Below are 20,559 nucleotides of genomic sequence, written 5' to 3'. Positions count from 1 at the left end.
TCTGTTTCATCTCCTCTGAGTTGGTAGTTTGCACAGGCACACACTGACCTCACTGGCAAAATGCTTGCTACAATGACTGGCGCTGAGCATGAAGGTAAGGGACTTTCCAGACAGCTGCCTCACGGGACCGAGAGTGTAAGGGACCGTTGTCCAGACTGCTCACTGAAAGGTGGGCTGGAGTCCTGTGGGATTGTGCTGGGAGGAGGAACCGCACCTCCTGCATTTCCAGTCTACACTTGCATGGTGAGGATTCACGCTGAACCAGTGTAGGCTGAGTGGTGACAAGCCTCATGCGCAGCTAGGGTAACAGACCATGGAAAGCTCCTGGGCATACAGAGATAGCTCCTCAGCATGGACTTCAATGGAGCGGTGCCCGTTGACACCAGCTGAGGATCTGGCTCAGTGCATTTGACAAGCATTCCATGTCTGCGTCAGCTACGGCAAGCGCCACATGGGGCAGGCCAGCCTGCAGAGAGCAGGTGTGATTCTCCTCTGCGCAGGCTGAGCAGCTCCAGGACAGGGCTGGGGAGTAGGCTTGTTCTAACGTGCTGCACAGAGATTTGCTGTTTATTTTTCTGACCTGCATGATACAGACCACATCCTGCCAGGAGAGAGGCAGAGTCAGAGAGAGAGAGAGACACTGCCAGCGAGACCCAGCCTCTCCCGGACCGTGGCACATGCCAGCATGCTTAGGTGACCCTAAAGCTTCCCTGAGCCCTGCTCCAAACCTGTGCCAGAAGAGATCTGATGCTCTCGCGCATTTTTCCGTGCTGCTATAGTCACTCTTGGGTTTTGTTTGTTGTAAATGCTATTTGTTCCTTTCATCTTCCTCCTCCTCCGCCCCCTTCTGCTTCCTGATGACCTTTGGAGCAGACCTTCCCACGGCTTCCTACAAGCCCACCCCGAGATGCTGTGGAAATCCCCAGCCACTGAGCTGAGATGCAGCCTGTGGGGGAGAACGAGGGAGCTTCCCAGGACCCATTCCCTTGAATGAGACTGGGGGCTGTGCTAAGCAGGCGGTGCCATTAACCCCCGCAGCACTCTGTGCATCTTGGCTGCAAAGCCTCTGGCGTATTTTGAGGGCTTCTTGGTCCCTCCTTTCTGATCTCCCCACCACAGATATGCTTGGACCCCATCTCTGCCAGATAGACCCGGGGAGGTGAAGCTATAACACAGTTACAGGATTCAGCGCTTTCAGCATCCTGGTGCAGCCACGTGACCAGTGTGATGCGCTGCCTGCACCTGCCCAGCTGCCCAGTGCATTCCGGGAAAATCTAAGCCGCTCTCCCATAGTGCCCTGGGCTGGGCCGAGCAGGGGCCAATACAGGCAGTGTGACTCCTGTCCCCATAAGCCGGGGTCAGAGGTCAACACGGCTGGCCAGAGGGAATGACCCTGCTCACACAGGAACCAGGACGGGAGTGATTTTCCTCAGAAACAAGAAGTGAAACCGCACGCAGCCCCAGCAGGGCTGTGACCAGCAGCTTGCGGAAGCGACACTGACCGGTGTGTACACTGAGGCGCTGACAGCACCATGCCTGGGGGTGGGGAGAAGGCATTCCTTCCAGGCCCGGGGGCGGCGGGACACCTCTAGCCTGACTGAGTGCTGAGTGCATTTTTCCCTTGGGTGGGGGTGGCAGGGATACCCTTCTCCCTGGCTGGGGGGCGGGGAGCAGTGCGGAGGTGGCAGGGATTTCCCTATCTCTTGCTGGAGACTCCTGTATGGGGAGGAGGCACTAGGGTGACCAGATGTCCTGATTTTATAGGGACAGTCCCAATTTTGGGGTCTTTTTCTTATACAGGCTCCTATTACCCCCCACCCCTGTCCCGATTTTTCACACTTGCTGTCTGGTCATCCTAGGAGGCACCAAACACGTACAGGTCCCATTGTGATCTCTCCTGTAGAGGGCAAAGATTCATCCCTGTAGGTTCCGAAATGGGATAGAGTCATCTTCCCCCTGACTCTCCTGTGTGACCTATGTTATAGCTGCACTCAGAGGCTGGGAGGTGTATTAAACAGGGTGTGATGGGCAGGGATCTCAGCAGGGGGAGAGTTTCCTAGGCCAAAGCCAGGCATTAGCATGAGGCAGGGGAGAAAGTGGCACCTTGCTAGGCCAGCGGGTACACTGCTCTCATTGATGCTAATGACAAAACAGGGAGGCCAGCTGTCCCCATCTTTGGGATGTGCCCAGGTGCCCACAACTCTGAGGAGTGTAACAAGGGCTGGCAATGTCACCTGCCCTTAGGGGAGCACCCTTATCTGAGAGGTGCTCAGCAAAGGCAGACTTATGGGGAGGAAGAGTGGTCACTAGTCTGTAACTCTGGCAACCTGGGTTTGATTCCCTGCTCTGCTACAGATGCTCTCTATGACTCTGGGCAAGTCACTTAACTTCTCTGTGCTCAGTTCTCCATCTGCACAATGGGGACAATAGCAGTGCCCTACCTCACGTGGGGGTGGTCAAGTGCTTTAGGTCTTGTGTAACTACAGTTAAAGTGGCAACCCCCCCAGTGTGGGCACAGTTATACGGGTATAAAGGTGCTTATGCGAGTGTAGCTTAATCCAGTTTGGCAAAGCAAAGCTCACTCTACAGCAGGGGTCGGCAACCTTTCAGAAGTGCTGTGCCACGTCTTCATTTATTCACTCTGATTTAAGGTTTCACGTGCCAGTCATACATTTTAACCTTTTTAGAAGGTCTCTTTCTATAAGTCTGTAATATCTAACTAAACTATTGTTGTATGTAAAGTAAATAAGGTTTCAAAATGTTTAAGAAGCTTTATTTAAAATTAAATCAAAATGCAGAGCCCCCTGGACCTCTGGCCAGGACCCGGACAGTGTGAGTGCCACTGAAAATCAACTTGTGTGCCGCCTTTGGCACACATGTCATAGGTTGCCTACCTCTGCTCTACACTATACAGCACCTTATACCAGTATAACTGCATTAGTAGTAGGGCCTTTACTGGCATAACTAGGTTGGTAAAAATACCCCATTCCTAAGGGATGGAATTATGCCAGTGAAACGTGTAGCGTATAGACTAACCCTCATTCCCTTGCCAATGTAGCCCATTCCCATTTACACCAGAGAATTCCCACCCTCTCTCCAGGGAGCTTCCTGAAAGGCACGATCCAGCCTGAAGCAACTGCACTGCGGAGTTACCTCAGAGTGGCATCAGTGGAGCTGGGCTTGTGATCTGGCCCTTCGCTCTTTTAATCCTTTCTCACAACTCAATTCCTTATCCATTTCCTGGTTCACCTTTGCACCCCCTCTCGCTCGTTGGTCTCCTCCTTTGGTGCCTGCACATGGACACAGTATTCCCGGTCTTGTCTCATCACAGCCAGAGCTTCCCCTCATGAGCCATGCTGAACAGAGGCTGGCTCTACCAGCCTGCAGTCAGTGGGGCTGCTGGAGGAGTGAAGAGCTATTCAGTGTGAATGAGGGGATCAGAATCCACCCCACAAGGATGGACTGTCCTCACCCTGCTCTACAACATGATGCCTCTGCTGATGACAGGCCAAAAATGCATAAGCCGGCTGTGTCACATTGCATGTGCGTACCTCACGTGGCAACCTCTGGCCTTGGTACTGGGATAATCTGAATTAAGCAATGAGAAAATACCACTGCAACAAACCGAGATGAAGCTGGGCCTTGCTTCAGCTGAAGCCTGCTGCCTCTTAAGAGCCCCGACCCCCTTGTGCACCTCTCTAATGCTGGGTTTGCATGGCATCACTTTGCTGAATTCAAATCTCACGCCAACCATCCCTGGTGCTTTTGCAAAACAGCTGAGCTAACTGGCATTACTTCATCGTGTGCCTCACAGACAATGGCTCCAGCCCAGAGCGAGTGAGCAGTGGGGGCTGCATCCTGACTCAGGCCCCTCCCCTTTCCTGCCACAAGCGGTAGGAGGACTCACACATGGCCACTGACCCGAGTTGAGTCAGTGCCTTAGAGAAGGGACTGTGCAATTGAGTGCTTTGTGGTTCTGCAGCTGGGCAAGAGCAAAAAAGCCCCTGTTCTACTGTCAGAGCCTTCTTTTTTCCATGAGACTGTCAGATTTAGGTTAGCCTTGAGGAAGTGTTGATCATGGAACGTATGGGTCACCGCCTTGACGGGGCGTGGAGGCACACACTGCGTGCAGTGCTAGCTCACTCACCTTTCCCTGTGCTGCCCCCCAATGGGGCGCTCTCTCTGTGTGAAGCAAGCCTGTGTGTAAATGGGAACTGATTCTGTGTTTGGCTTGTTGCAGAGGCCTAGGAGCCTTGCACGTCAGTACGTGCCTGGAGAAGAGGCTGGCTGTGAGTCTGAGAACAAGCTGTGCTGCATGCTGGCATACCCCACGCGCTGCGGCCGAGATCCCCACTGGCCTTGCTTTCCTGTTATCTGTATGTGCATGGGAGGGTAGCGCGGGCTGGACTGAGGGGCAAGGAGACTGTTTACCCACAGTCAGTGTCAGCACCAGCTTCTCCCACCAATCTGTCTTGCTCCTGACTTGCAGGGACCCCTTCCAGGGGGCACAGGGGAGTTCAGGCCTTGTCTACACTAGAAAGTTGCACTGCAGCAGCATCGTTAAAGCAGCCCAGCCTAGCGTGTGCACAGTTACATCCGGATAAAGGTGCTATATCCCAGAATAGTTTTTCCCGTATGGGAAGGGGAAGAAGCTATACTGGTATAAGGTACCTTTATAGCAGTGTAACTGCTTGTACTACTATAACTATGTCGGTAAAAAAATCATCTCCTGTCTGACATGGCAGGCCTCGGCTCTAAGACACTGTTAGTTCCTGCCTTCTCCACTTCTGTCTGAAGAGAGATTGCAAAGTCTGGCACTGTTTAGGTTTGAGAGGAGAGAAATGATGAGAGAAATGGAAACTCTTCAGAGCAGGGACTGCCTCTGTGATCCATTTGTACCGCACCTAGCACAATGGCGGGCCTGGCCTCTAGGGACCCCTGCAGTACAGATGATACGTCATCATCATCGAGGCAAACAAAATATTATTATGACCATTAATTACTTGTACTGAGATAACACCGAGGAGCCCCAGTCACAGACCAGGACCCCCTTGTGCTAGGCACTGTACAAACACAGAACAAAAAGATGGCACCTGCTGCTGCAAGTTTGCAATCTAAGTAATAAGTGGTGTAGAGAAGGTAAATCGGGGGCTCCTATCTATCATTCCTCATACTACTACAGCAAAGAGACTTCAATGACACTGTAATATAACCGATTGAAAGCTGATAAAAGGACATCCTTTTATGATACAATGCATCCCTGTGGAACCCTCTGCCACTAGATCTCAGTGAGGATAGGAGCTTAGTGGGGTTCCAACCAGGATCAGATTTTTATCTGCATGATGAGAACATCCCTAGGTAAATAAAACATTGAAAAAAGGATACAAGCCCTCCTGTGTCAGGGCTTAAACCAAATTAACTGATGGGGGTTCAGAAGAAACTTCTTCTATGGGTAGGTTATTCCATAACTATCCACTACACTGGAGCATCCGGTACTGTGACCCTGAGCACATCAGTTAATCTCTCTGGGCCTCGTTTCCCTCAGCAGTAAAGTGAGGGTAACGATTCTCTTCTTTCTCCTGCTTTTGTCGTGTCTATTTAGCCTGTGAGCTCTTCAGCAGGGACCGCCTCTCGTTATGTGTTTGTACAGAGCCTGGCACAGTGGTGGCCTGATCTCAGCGGCAGTCTCTAGGCATCACTGTAATACCAATAATAATGCTCATAATAATGATACTTTGCCTTTCTCTAGTGCCTTTCATGGGAGGACTTGAAAGTGCTTTGCAAACCCAAGAGGTAGACGGTGTTTAAAGTGTGTGTGTGTGAGGAGGGCTGTTAGGGACCTGGAAACAATTGGAGCTGGCTTGCTGAAGGGTGGCACTTGAAGCGCTGTCTTACCCTCCACTTTTGTCAGACCACTTTAAGTACTGGAGGTACGTCCATCTGATCCCCATTTTATTCAGTGGTAGCTTGAACCTCAGATACTTCCCCATTTCCTAAGGATGTTGGGAACCTTTAATTAATGTTTATAAATCCCTTTAGAGCCTTGGATGAAAGGAGCGAGAGAAAGGCACAGGGTCGTTACAGCACTGCAGGCACATGCCCCCAGACACACACTGAGCATTGCAGGAAGAGGGTTTTTTTCTGACCTACTTTCCCACCTGTGACCACATTGGTCTGTCCCTTGGTGAGGCTCATGTTGTCCTCAGGGAAAGCACCGTGTATATCCCACCTTGCCCAGCAATGAGCTGGGTGGCTAAAAGTCCAGAGAAACAGCTCTGTGACTACATACTGCCTGATGGGCAACAGATCTCAGTGGTCAGGAAGCAGAGGTGTGCTTGGGTGATTCTGAAAATGGCTCTCACAGGCTGACATCATAGCTTTGAGACTAGAAATCAAACCCGGGATTTCCCTGAGCCCTGCTACCCATGACATCGCCCCGCTCCCCTACGGTGCCTGGGATGACCACAGCCCTGGCTGCTCGAGACAGCACCAGCCTCAGAGGGCCAAGATGCCCCTCCAACCCTGCATGCCTGAGACACCCCCAAGCCCCATGTGCCTAAGATGTTCTCCCCCCCAGCCCCACATGCTGAAGAACCCCCCCCCCCACACACACACACACATCCCTAACCCCCTGGTGCCAAGTTTCCTGCCATGCCTGAGGTGACCCCTAGCCCTTGAGTCCAGAACTGGACTTTCCAGGATTGTTTTTGGGGGTTTGGTTTGGGTTTTTTAAAATATTTGAGCCTAGCAAGACTATCTGCAGCTAGAGTAAAACAGCCCCTCCCTTGCCCCGCTAACCCCCATGCTGGCTGGCTAAGCTGAAGACATTATATTATAGCATAGTGGGAGCCCAGTGAAACCGCCTCACTCCTCCGCCCCCCAGCACGCAGAGTGATTTCTCTCTGCAAATATTTGACAGTCCCTGAACCACTCTGTTGCTCTGACACCGAATGGCCTAATTGATTCACTAATGCTTGGTGCTGGTGATTCACCAAAGCTCTTGAATAACAGCCAGGGGTAGGAGAGAGAACGGCTTGAGATCGGGGGTGGGGGGGGGGGTCAGAAGGGCCATGACCCCCTCCCCTCTAGAACAGTAAGAGGTTTCATGCTTCCTTTGGTCCATTTTCAAGCTCATTTCCTGGAGGATTATATCATAGGGTTTCACCCTTATCTAAGTGCTTGCTGCAGGCCGAGGAGCTGAGAACACTCCACAAACACTCCCTTTCACAACAGCCCCATTATCCCCGTTGTACAGATGGAGAAACTGAGGCACAAGGGAGCGGAAGCAACTTGCCCGTGCTCACACTGGCAGAATTGGGGCTTCTGGGCCAGATGCCCGCTTCACTGACTAACTGCTAGACAGTGCTCTCTCTCATGGGACTGGGTTATTTAAAATGCACTTTCATAGCACCACTCCCCCACATCCCATTCCTGCTCCATCACTGCTCACTAGGGAAGCTAGTGAGCAGAGCAAGTTTCTATTTGCTCCAGACTCGTGCTGCCACCAGAACATAAGGTCTCTCACGTGCTCTTAAGGACCAAGCTGCTAGCAGGCTGACTGGCCTCCTGAAAATCTGAATGTGCCTGGTTCTGTTCTCACTGAACCTTGGTGTAAATCTGGACTGACTCTGCTGAAGTCAGCGATGTACCTGGTGTAAGTTGAGGGGGGAACCAGTCGCTACGAATCCTGTATCATAGGGTCTGGAGGTGAGTTCTCTCCAGCCATTGATGGAAGGTCTCACGTGCACAGTGCTGGCACCATTGCAGGAAGTGGGAATCAAACTCCATCCTGATATCAGCAGAGCTCAGAGGGCAGTTTGCGTTGTGTAATTTATCTGCCTCATCACCGGGGATGTTCTCAGTGATAGGAGACCTGATGCTTTTCTGCAAAGATTAATGATGTCCCAGCAGAGGTAGGCGGGAGTCCTTTTTACCATTAAATAAAACCCAGAGACTTCTACACTTTGGATAATGCAGCTGAAAAGTGCTGGATTTGCAGCACCGGTTCAATTACTTGCAAGGAATATCTGCCGAGTGGCAATTCCGACTGGGAAGTTAGTTGAGAAGTTTGGCCCAAACTTTGGAAGGGTATTGAGGATTGTAGGGATTTTTGTTCCTTCCCCTTTTGCTGTGGCTGCTGTCCTTCAGCTGGAGGGATGGGATTGGGACTATTGTGCGGACTGAATCTGGAGGCTTGGAGTAATCGGGGCTGGCTCCGTAAGATTTAGGGGCCGCAGCTGCAGTTTGTGGGCTTGTTCCACCTTTTATGGAACTAGAGTTGCTGAGCACTTTCTAAGAGGTGCGTAGAGAAGTGGTCTGCAACTGCTGCAAACCAGTGCTGTCTCCTGCTCTTGATGCCTCACTGCAGCTCTCTGCACTGTCTGGGGTTCTGTGCAAGGCTCCTGGACTTCCTTCTGATACTCAGTGCTTTTACAGCACCTCCCATTGCAGGAGCTCAAAGTGCTCATTACTTGGCTTCAAAACACCTCTTCCCAGTAGGCATTATTTCCATTTTACAGACAGGAAACTGAAGCAGAGAGGTTGAATGACTCACCCAAGGTCTCAGAAAGTGTTGGAGGCAGAGTCAGGAGTAGGACTCAGAGCTCTGGACACCCCCTGTCCTGTACTTTAACCACAAAAGTATTCCTACTACACCGTAGAAACATATCCAGAGGTGGCCCATCTTCTTGAGGGCTCGGCAGTCTGGGCAAGAAGCTGCTTGCCAGACACGAACTAGGTCTCCTCGCTTGCTGCCCAGGGGAACCCTCAGGTCATTCAGTACAATCAGGGCAGCTTCCTGTTTACAGCTCCAGCCAGTAAATAGGGGATCATGGCTGCAGTCACTCTAACTCTGTTTGCTAGAACAGGGTCTAGGGCACAGGCTGAGACAGCAGCTTGTAATGTGGTTCTTTTCCATCTGTCCTGCACAGGGGCCAGATCCAAAGTCAATCGAAAGACTCTGATTGACTTCAGCGGGTCTGGGCTGGGCCCAGCATCAGCAGCGCTCTGCTAGAGAGCACCCTGTTTAGACATGGTTCAGACTCACGCTGTCTGGGCTGCCATGTAGACAGGGCCTTAGGCAGAGGTGGGTCACTACCATAGCTCTGCCACGTGGTGCCCCACTAGGGTGACCAGACAGCAAATGTGAAAAATCGGGATGGGGGTGGGGGGTAATAGGAGCCTATATAAGAAAAAGACCCAAAAATCAGGACTGTCCCTATAAAATCGGGACATCTGGTCACCCTCTGCCCCATGAGAGTTAAGATGATGATTATTAGTGTTATTAAGCAGCTTTTATACCTGCCTAGCTCCTTAATGTCTTTATTCTCTCACTGAGGCTTTGCCAGGAGACCAAAAGCTCGGGGTCCCCCTGTGGAATTTTAACCCACAGGAAGCTGTGCTCCGGTGCTGGTGCTGTGGCTGAGTTATTTATCCCAGAGTGGCTTGGCTGGGATGCAGCCTCTGCTTCTCATCCAGGTCCTGGTTCTACCCGATTTTCCAGGTGGGTGGAACTGAGCCCCAAGGAGTGCCTTGCACAATGTTGTCTTGTGAGTCACTGGCACAGCTCCAATGTGAATCTAGCACTGGGCGAAATAAATATCCCCCAAAGAGCATGGTGCTTTGACAGCATGCCTGAGACAGGGCGCTGTGCGCTGTGGGGGAAAGCTGCCCTTCTGGGTACTCACATCTGCTGTTTCTCTGCAACGTTCCCTTCTGGGGCAATTCCTCCAAGGGGTAGTAGCATGGTGAACACTTGTGAAAATCAGAATTTTTTCACACGGGCGCTAGTGGGAATCTGTTTGTGCTGCCCAGTAAGGAGCAGAGAGGAGTCATGTCTGGCAGAGGGCAGCTGCAGAGCCCACTTCAGAAGAACCCTCCATAGGGTGGGTGTTTTCCCAGTTGCTCAGCGCTGGCCCAACCCTGCTCAGGTGAGGACAATGGGAGTTTTAGCAGTGACTGCACGGAGTACTTGTGAAAATCCCACTCCCAACAGACACACACACTCACCAATAAGGGACACTGCTGCCTAAGTATTCCTCCTAGGTCAGGAAACACTGATAATCCCTGGAATAACTGCCCTCCCAAGTGTCCTTACCCAGGGGCGGCTCTAGGCACCAGCGGGCCAAGCGCCCGCTTGGGGCGGCATCCTGGGGAGGGCGTCATTTGGCTCCGGTGGAGCTCCCGCCGGCATGCCTGCGGCAGGTCCACCGGAGCCCGGGACGAGCGGACCTGCCGCAGTCATGCCTGCGGCGGGTCCCGTCTTCCAGCGGCTCGGTTGAGCTCCGCGGCATGACTGCGGCAGGTCCGCTCGTCCGGGCTCCGGTGGACCTGCCGCAGGCATGCGGCGGGAGCTCAACGAGCAAATACCGCCCTCCCCAGGATGCCGGAGCCGCGGGAAGAGGGGACCCGCCGCGGGACTGGGGAAGGGCGGCGCAGCGCTCCGCGCTGCTTGGGGCAGCCTACTTTGTAGAGCCGCCCCTGTCCTTACCCCTGAGTAAACTGGGGGGAAGGCCGCAAAGCAGAGCATCTCCCATAATACAGTCACTAAGGAACTGGTTAGGCAGGGTGCCGAATGCCTGTTACTAAAAGCCCCCTCAACACCCCGACCATGGAAGTTGAGGGCATGCAGCACCTTGCATGATTCGTCCTTAACAGAGTAAGTGCAATGATCAGGCCTAGAGGTCTGTGTGAATAAAAGGCCTAATGAGGAAGAAGAAATATGTGGTTTTGAGAAAATCAGGGAGTTGATCCTACAAGGTGTCGAACACCCTCAGCTTCCATGGATGTTAATGGCACTCACAGATTCCAAGGCCAGAAGGGTCCATTGTGATCATCTAGTCTGACTTGCCTTATAACAGGCCAGAGACCTGCCCCAAATAATTCCTAGAGCAGATCCTTTAGAAAAGCATCCAATCTTGATTTAAAAATGGTCAGTGATGGAGAATCCACCACGACCCTGGGTAAATTGTTCCAATGGTTAATTGCTCTCACCATTAAAAATTTACACCTTATTTCCACTCACCACTTTCTAGCGTTGTGTCCTACAATTCAGTCATGGCACGCACCACACAGAGAGCAAAGGGGCTGTGTCCACCCACCCACCGCCGAGCAAACTGGTGTCTAATAATCCAGATTTTCCCTTTACTTCCCTCTTAGCTGCTGATCATGTCAACTTACATTACATGTGACGAATGCAAACCACTCCAGACATACCCCCTCCAGTAAGAACCTCACACGGCTTCCCAGTGCAAACAGGGCCCATCACAGACAATCACTGCAATCCTGAGTGATCACACTGCTGTGATACACGCCCTCTGTGATCAGAGAGAATATTATACCCGCTCCCTAACACATAGAATTAGAACAGGTGAGCTGCCCCTTTACAACTCACACACCAGACATTAAATAATCCAGAGAAAACTCACAGGTTGAAATGCCGCACTCCCTTTCTCATGCATGGTGTAGGAACCTCTCCTTTTTATTCATATCTTACATACCCACCCCGAATGTTAATGGGATTTGAACCCAGGATGCAAAGCACCAACTCTTGCCACTTGAGCTAAACCACTCATGCCCTGGGAATAGTAGCAGGCAGCTCTCATCTGTGGACCACCACAGAGGGGCCACACTGTACAAACGTGCTGTATTTAGGGATTTTCTAAAGAGTAAGGGTTGAGTAATCGCTGAGTAAAGGGCTCAGACTTTGTCCTCTTGTTAACTGCAGTAGTTTCGGCATCGGTGGGCTTCTCCCTTATTGTACAAAACACAGCAGGAGCTTGCAAATTCTCAGTTTGCTAATCCATAAAACCCACTCAACTCCAGGGTTTTACCCCATTGCTCAGAGGAATGTAATAGCAGATACAAGGAGCTCTCAGGGCATTTTTTAGACTCTGTGCCTAAATGACCCGTGAGCTCCTTGCTAGTGCCCCATGTGGTGGTAGAATGAAAGACTCAATATCAACCTCACTTGTTAACCTGCAAGTTGCTCTAGCGTGAAGCCTGATTCACAGCTCCAGGGCCAAACACACCAGAAACTGGAGGATGTTTGAATCCAGATTCAGGCTCTCAATCCAGCTCCATCTTGCCTGCCAGTTATCTGTGTGAAGAAGGGCACTCCTAGTGTATACATACATGCAAATGTACAATAAGCCCAGCAATCTGACTCTTCTGCTTCTGGCCTTCTGTGCCAAGCGCCATTTTGAAGGAGATGCCTGGGTGAGTTGTGATCATGACACAGAGTGAAAGCAGCAGCGCCAGATGCCCTCGAAGTCATATGCTGGTTTTAGCAACACGGTCCCAGGGCTGAGTTTACTTGTCAGCTTACTGGTTTCACTGGATCCCTAAATTCCCCAGTGCAGAGAGGGAGTTTCCCTCTATTCGTGCATCAGAGAAGATATTAAACAAACAGTTCAAAGCTAGACCAAGTTGTGGATTAGGTGAGTGTGTTTGACATTCTACAGACCACAAAAGATTATCTTTAATCAGTGAAAATGAAATAGATGTAACCCTTTCAGCTCAGGGTGAAGCTGGAGAGAGCTTCCAGTGAGAGAGAAAGGCTTTTGCATAGCAACATTCCTGACGTACCTCCTAGACTGTGTTCTCCCAGTATTTCCATCTTCAGTAAGAAACATGGGGCTGCATCCCTCAGCTAGTGTATAATGGCATAGCTTCACTGGAGCCAAAGCTACACCGCTTTACACTTCCTCAAGATTTGGCACACGGAAGACTGTGTGAGGCCCCAAGCTGAGATATTTAAAGTTGTGAGAAGACTTCCACATGGTGGCTATATTTGTTTAGGAGGATTGGGTCCATACAGCATGTGAGCCTGTATCTGCGGAGTCATGACCAGGCATTTAAATGACCCAGGATAACTTTCATGTTGGGACAGGGAGTGCAGTGACTTGTCTGTCACAACTACTCTCCAGCCTGCAGCAGCATGTGAGATGGATGCTCTCCTCACGCATGGGATTTTGATGGCAAGACAGCAGCTCAAAGGGACCTGGTTAGTTGCCTCACCAGGAGATGGCAGTCATGAGAGCTTCAAGGAGCAGACCAACCTGTCTGTGGCATCAGGCAGATTGTGGAGTTTAATGGGGAGACCAGGGACAAACTGAAAGGACTTCTGGGGTCTATTTCCAGCTCTACCACTGACTTACTGGGTGACCTTGGGCAAGTCACCTAACTCTGTCTGTGCCTCAATTTCCCCACCTGAGAAATGGTGATGATGATACTGTGCTGCAAGACTTAATTTCTCCTTGTAAGGAGCTTTATGATCTCTGCGTGAATGGTGCTATGTTTATGTAAATTATCATTAGTAAGGGTTGTCAGGCCCATGACTGACAGATCCATTTGCTTACCTACCCGCATACTGGAGGATATATCTAGACCACTTCTCAGTCAGCTATCTTGGCATCTGTCTTCTGACCAATAGTTGCTATTCTTAAGTATAACTGTAAACTTCTCTAACTGCCCATCCATGGAGGAAAAAAAATAGCAGTTATTTTACTTTTATCTTTTGCTATTTTAATTTTGTTCCTTTCTATTTTCCATTGATTTGAACAAGGAGGAAAAAACATACATAGGTCGCAGTTTAGTGCCCTCTTCTGGAGGTCTGACCCACTCTGAGTCTATGTGTAGCAAATGGCTTGCCATTAAGATGACAGGCCTCTGTTTTATTGAAAGGGCACTGCCTGCTTATTTTATGCTCAAAATGCAAGGTGGCTGTGTGTGTGGGAGGGGAAAGTTTTATCAATGGCTAATGAGAAGAAATTTTTTTTCATGATCTTTTACATTCATTTTCAATGGACCCATTTTAGGAGGGAATTTAAATGTAGAAACCCTGATCCAACAGTATTGTGCTAGTGCACAGAGATGTGAAAATTAATAGAAACAGAAGGGGAAACTGACTAACCTAGTTTCACTGTTCCCATCAGCTGAACTGCAAAATCTAAACAATCCGATAATAGATACATTAGAGCTTTAAAGTGCTTCAGTTGTAATAATCTGAGTTCATCCACATGCCAGGCTGTTTAAGCCAATGGCTAGCTTCTCTTTTTATGTTCCAAACAGATGAAAAGTCAAAGAACTGTTATGCCTAAAATCAATATTTTATTGTATCATCTCAGTGTTGGCTGCAACCTGAGATACTTTTCTTCTCCTGACTGTACTGCTCAAGTATTTCCCTTTGTTGGACCGATAAAATAGTATCTAAATTAATGATCTCTGGGATTATTAGTACCAAGGATAAGGAATTTAAAATACATATTCTAAAGGATTGTGCTGCATAAAGCCTATAATCTAAGACAGTGGTTCTCAATTTGCCAGATTACTGTGCCCCTTTCAGGAGTCTGATTTGTCTTGCCTACCCCCAAGTTTCACCTCACTTAATAACTACTTGCTTACAAAATCAGACATAAAAATACAAAAGTGTCCCAGCCACACTATTACTGAAGTATTGCTGACTTTTTCATTTTTGCCATATAATTATAAAATACATCGATTGGAATATAAATATTATACTTAAATTTCAGTGTGTCATATATAGAGCAGTATAAACAACTCAGTGTCTGTATGAAATTTTAGTTTGTACTGATTTCGCTAGTGCTTTTTCTGTAGCCTGTTGTAAAACTAGGCAAATATCTAGATGAGTTGATGTATCCTTAGGAAGACCTCTGCATAGCTCCGGGGTACCCCTCGTTGAGAACCATTGGTCTAAGCAGATTATCTATCTAGCTATCTAGTGCTCATCACTTTACTATTTGAGTACATGGTAGGTGCCTTGGAAATATCTTTGATAATTAGATAAATGTACCATTGCCATCTACTGGATGCAGCAAGAACTGCTTCCCTGTGTTTCATAGATCCTATATTGCTAACAACTAATGGAGAGTCTTATTTAACTCTTATTTAAGTCTTATTTAATGTGGCAGGAGATGTTTGCTTTTGGTGCAAGAGGCTCTGACTTCTATCCCCCTTGTTGTCCTGAACTTGCGAGTGGCTAAGCACATGGCAGGAGTGACAGTACTGAACTCCTAGATGGCCTTGGGTTTGCTACCGTATGTTTGTCAGTTTGCCTTGAATACTAATATCATGGAAACTATTTGCACATGGTTTCTTCCATAACTGGATGAAAGAAAGTATGGATTCCAATCTGCTTCGTCTTACTGATGAGTCTTAAAAGCAGTTCTCTGCATGTAGCTTTCTATCTGATCATGAAGTAGAAGGCACTTTGATTAGGTATCCCATCCTTCTACTAATTCTGACAGCAATGAACAGATGGAATATATTGGCAATTCATGTTTATTCAATAGATACACGGGGCTCTATTAAGTCAACAAAAATACTATACTAAAATGACAAGAAGGATCTGGTTTAAAGCAAGACTAGATGGAAAACTGAGAGCTAAGGCTGACCCTAACAACTCCTGTTGGGCTTCAGTATTAGAGCAATGGGTGATCTGGCGTGGATCTTACCCGGCAGATCTGAGGAAGAGTAGGGTGGTCTGAGTCCTGGATAATAGATTCCATTTCCATTTCCTGGCTTCTGTTAACTGACGTCAGAGCTTTAATGTAATTATAACATGCTATAGAACACATATTTGCATTTTTCTGCTTATTGCCTTTGGGTTTCAGTGTAAGAGATGGAAAAGATTTGCAAAAGGTATTAAACAATGGAGGGTTTGATGCTGTGCTGTAAATCAGCATTAATGTCATTGAAGTCACTGGTGTAAAACCCCTGTGATGACAGAATCTGGCCCTTTGTTTGGATGCATCTAGGACTTATGCCCCACTAACAGTTGTCCATGGGGGTTCAAATGGACAGGCCCCTGAGGAGTGCTTGTTAGATCCAGCAGCAGCTGTTGGACACACCAGGTATGTGATTCAGTAGAAAAGAGGTTAAAAATAACCTTCCACCAACTATTTAAGTAACGGACCCTCTACGGTGACAGTTTCAGCACACAGCCTGGCACAGCTGTTGGACAAATCGTGATGCTAATGTATCAGAGAGTCCAGTGACAAGATATACTAATATATTACAGGTCTTTTGGACCCAGCCCAAGCAATTCTAACAGCCCTCATACGACAGACCATGCAACAGCAGGATGAAAGGTAGCTTAAGTGAAAAATCTTGCACCTGGGAGTGACAAATTTTGCATCAGGTTCCAGTGGAGTGTAATCTGAAACATGTGAGTTACAGATCCTCAGAATTAGCCACTGATATTTTGGTACATTGTAATGTTCTAACTATTGCGTACATGGTGAGCGCCTCAGTGGTAGAGCGCTTTCTGTGTTCCATGGGACATCTGCTATAGAGCGGGTGCCTTGTCTAGTGGATAAAACACAGGGCTGGGCGTTCTAGGACTCCTGGATTCTATTACTGGGTCACTCCCTCGTGTCAAGTTAAGAGGTTGAAGTCTTCTGTCCTCCTGGACAAATCACTAAAAGTACGCCTGCACTGGGGGAGGCGGGGAAGAGGCGGGAAAAAAAGCACAGAGCCTGGGTTGACTGACTCAGGCTCGCGGGGCTTGTGCTACGGGGCTAAAAATAGCAGTGTAGATATTTGGCGTGAGCTGGGTCTCAGGCTCTGAGACCCACCCATCTTGCTGGGTTTTCATGTACACTGCTATTAGCCCCGCAGCACAAGCCTGAGTCAATTGACCCAGGCTCTGAGACTCACTGCTGTGGGTTTGTTTTTTGGGGTTTTTTTTGGTGTAGACATGCCCTGAGGCCAAAATTTTCAAACTTGGCTGCCTAAAGTTAGGCACCTAAATCCATACTTAGTCACCTACTTAAGCAGCCTGATTTTCAGAGGTGCGGAACACTTACAACTCCCAGTGAAGTCACACAATCTTTTATCTGATCAGCAGTTGTCTGTGGCAGAAAGCTCTTTGATTAGGTCTCCCAACCTACCTTTCCCATCACCAGGACAAAGTCATTGCTGCTGCTTACCCCTCCGGCCGGCCCCCAGATGATATTACATGATCCACCCTGCTATAGTGCCTCCATACCACAGTGTCACTGAATGGTAGAACACAGCATGTGTTACAAAGTGGAGCATGCTCCGCAAAATACTTGTTGAAATGAAGTGTCTTTACAGTGTAAGTGGCCAATTATCTTCGAGATGAATGACTCAGATAAAGTTCCCCGATCCATCTAGGGGAAAATGAGTGAATGTTGCTAATAGCTGGATCTAGTGTGTGAGGAGTTAGGAAGACACAGGATTAAGGAGAGAAATCATCTGCATATGGAATAATTAGAAATCAACTGTCACATAATCACTGAACAACATTCTGGGGCTGTGCAGGTCCCACGCTTTCCTCTTTGTTAATTAGAGAGGATCCAGGATTACTATGTTTAATTACTTGCAAAGATTCTGTGCATCTTCTGTCTCCTTCAGACAATGCTGGCTGGGGTATGCAAAATAACTCCCGCTCCTACTGTGTCGGGCCTTTAGAAGAGGTTTGGTGGGTGGAGTGACTAGCATGAGCCTGAACCAAAACCCTGCATCCAAACCTGCCCTGATCCAAATCCAGATTTCATAGCTGATCGTGCTTTCTACAGTGGGCAAGCCTTTAACTCAACACAGGAACCTTCCCAACCCACCAAAACCCTCAGGTGGGCTGAAAACCCTAGATCTGGTTCTCAATTTTGTTACCAGAGCCCATCTCTATTAGCGACAGAAATGTCTATGTGTTTTCCAGTATGGTTTAAGCCAAAATACTTTGGATATATTAATATATCGGAACAAAGTCTTGGAGTAACCTTCATTCAGATGGATTGGGGTGTTCCATGGATTTATATACTAAGATGACTGGGACCATGTCAGATATGATATAAGACAGATAAATAGATGGGTATGTATGGTGATAGATAGATAGATAGATAGATAGATAAGCATATCAGAGCTATCCATTGTAAATATACCTACAGAGTGAACTGGATTCTTCCTTGCTGGTGCAACATGGGAGTTTATAAACAAAGACTCATATCCAGGCCAACCGTTTGACCATGAGTGTATGTATTTGGGATGGATTTAAGACGCTGGGTAGATATGGGCAAACTCAATTGGATATTTTTGAATTGTTTGCTTTAATAAATTAGCTTTCTTTTAGACTACTGTGCCTGCCTATTGCTTTATAGCTTAATCTAGGATATGAGATATTGGTTAATATAGCCATTTGTTAAATAAGTTAGTCAATGATATGCTATTAATTGATTTTTTCCACAATGGATTCTACATTTAATATGCTTGTAGTTCTGGCTTCGCTATATCAGTTTCTATTGAAAACATGATAAAACGTTATTTTTATAAGCACCTCTGATGTAATGTTCAAAATTAAAGACTTCCAAACTATGAGGAACATCAATAGCATTTACCACTGATAAAGATGGCCCTGAAGCAACCCCACCAGAGTCTAATTATCTCACAAAGGTCAGATCCATGACTGATGTACATTGGAGTAGCCCTGCTGACTTCATCAGTGCTACCCTGATTTACACCACTTGCAGATCTGGCCCTCAGATTCTGGAAAATTCAGAACCAGGTCAAGGTGTGAACTTTGCAGCTGGCCACAGGGTCTTTGCGGGCTGATCCAAAATACTGGATCCAGTCACCCCTGAAGCACAGGAGATCACTGGATCAGAATGTTGCAGCTACGTCTAGCTACAGACTGTGTGCTGAATGCTAGGTGCATTCACGCACTCCTTCGTGTTAAGAAGAACTTCTGTGAGCTCATAGGCCGTGTTGAAACTAGGGAGTTACAGTATTACAAAGGTTGAGAATTACTGATCTGATTGATGCTTTGGTGGGGAGGATTTGTAAACTTCACCCCTGTAGCCAAGGCAGCTGAAGAGGCTCATTCCATGTAAATTATTATTATTATTATATGGAGATATACCTATCTCATAGAACTGGAAGGGACCTTGAAAGGTCATTGAGTCCAGCCCCCTGCCTTCACTAGCAGGACCAAGTACTGTCCCTGACAGATTTTTGCCCCAGACCCCTAAATGGCCCCCTCAAGGATTGAACTCACAACCCTGGGTTTAGCAGGCCAATGCTCAACGGTAAACTCTTTGGGAGCTGCACCCAACTTTTTGTTCTGTGTTTGTACAATGCCTAGTGCATCCTGGTCCATGGCTGGGACACTCAGGTGCCTAATACAAAGAATAAATAATAACAAAACTAATTGCATGGGTAGGGCAGGGAAACACAGTATAATTTGCTAGATGCACCTGACCCCTATTCTCTCATTGCTCGCAAGGCGCTTGTTTTGCAGAACTTTCTGGCTCTGCATGTAAATTTTGTTTGTTGTCAGTGCTTCCAGTATGTCACCATGGGTGAGGCCACCTTGCAGGGCATCCCTACAGCTTTCCCTCTGCCTGTCGCTTAATCTCCTGCCTGTGAAAAGTTCGTGATGCGGCAGTTTTCTTTGGGACCCTGGTCATCCCTCCATGTGGAGGACGTGCCCGGCTTGGTGAGGCAGGGAGTTTATGAGCAATGTTTCGGGGCTGTTTGTGCAACTCCATTGCCAAATCTCATTATTCCTGATGTTTATCTCACCACCTGATATGCATAATAGCCCGGAGGTGTCGCTGACGAAACTGCTTGAGCTTGGGGATGTGCCAGCAAGGATTTGTCAGCATTTCACAGCCCTTGAGACCTCTCCTCACCTTGGATTCCGCTACCCAAGTGATTTAGAACTGGCCGGTTGGGTGGTTTTTTACAACTCTTAACAGTGGCTCCTTGAGCCTCATCCCAAAAGGTACACCAAGCCCTGCTCCTTTTAGGGACCCCTTCGAAGGCATCTGCATGACGCTGGGCCTCCTGAAGTAGAACTAGGCTCTTGCTGGGATCTGTATCACTGCAGAAACACCAAGTCAGGCCCCATTGTGTGAGTTGCTGTACAAACATACCATAAACACAAGTCTTTGGGGAAAGCCCTGCTCCAACATTGATTTTCTCCACTCCACTGCCCTGCTCCAAAGAGCATACAGCCTACAAGAGAAGCCCTAACAAGTGCATGAGACAAACAAGTCTGGCCAGGGTGGAATGGAGGGAATGGAGGAACATACCGGTATCATAGGATGCACACATTATTAGGGCTGCTGTCTGCCCCACACAGAGAGCCCTCCTCCTCCACAGCATGCCGTATCCCCCCTTTGACTGTTGGTTCAGAGGATTTCTGTCCATCATCCTGCTATCTTTTGTTCTCTCCATAAACATCCACCAAGGTACCTCATCAACCTCCTTCAAATCCCTCCTTAAAACTCTCCTCTACAAAAAACGTGACAATGGTTAGGCCACTGGGTGAGACCTCTGCTCCTCACGCTGACCAATATCGTCTCATTATTTCCTTGTACTCCCCGTCTATCTGTCTGTCTCTATTTGTTGTCTCTTGTCTTGTATTGAGATTGTAAAGTTCTTTGGGGCAGGAACTGGCTTTGTCCAGGACAGGGGCTCTGAGGCACTGAGGCACTACAAATAAATAATAATAATGGTGCTGGCTGGTTTTATAGTTCTCGTGACCTGCTGCCTGGCCCCCTGGCACCGTGGAGGTAA

The 20,559-nt window shown here is 48.3% G+C and overlaps 1 protein-coding gene across 9 annotated transcripts in view; it reads right to left on the bottom strand.

Annotated features, from left to right (window-relative positions):
• PEBP4 (phosphatidylethanolamine binding protein 4) overlaps positions 1-20,559 on the bottom strand; it is a 255,576-nt gene that overhangs the window by 28,598 nt on the left and 206,419 nt on the right. The window lies entirely within an intron of this gene.

Source organism: Mauremys reevesii, linkage group 2 (assembly GCF_016161935.1).
Source record: "Mauremys reevesii isolate NIE-2019 linkage group 2, ASM1616193v1, whole genome shotgun sequence".
Classification (NCBI taxonomy): domain Eukaryota; kingdom Metazoa; phylum Chordata; order Testudines; family Geoemydidae; genus Mauremys; species Mauremys reevesii.
Note: the sequence above shows the minus strand (reverse complement) of the source record. Positions and strands in the feature narration are given on the sequence as shown.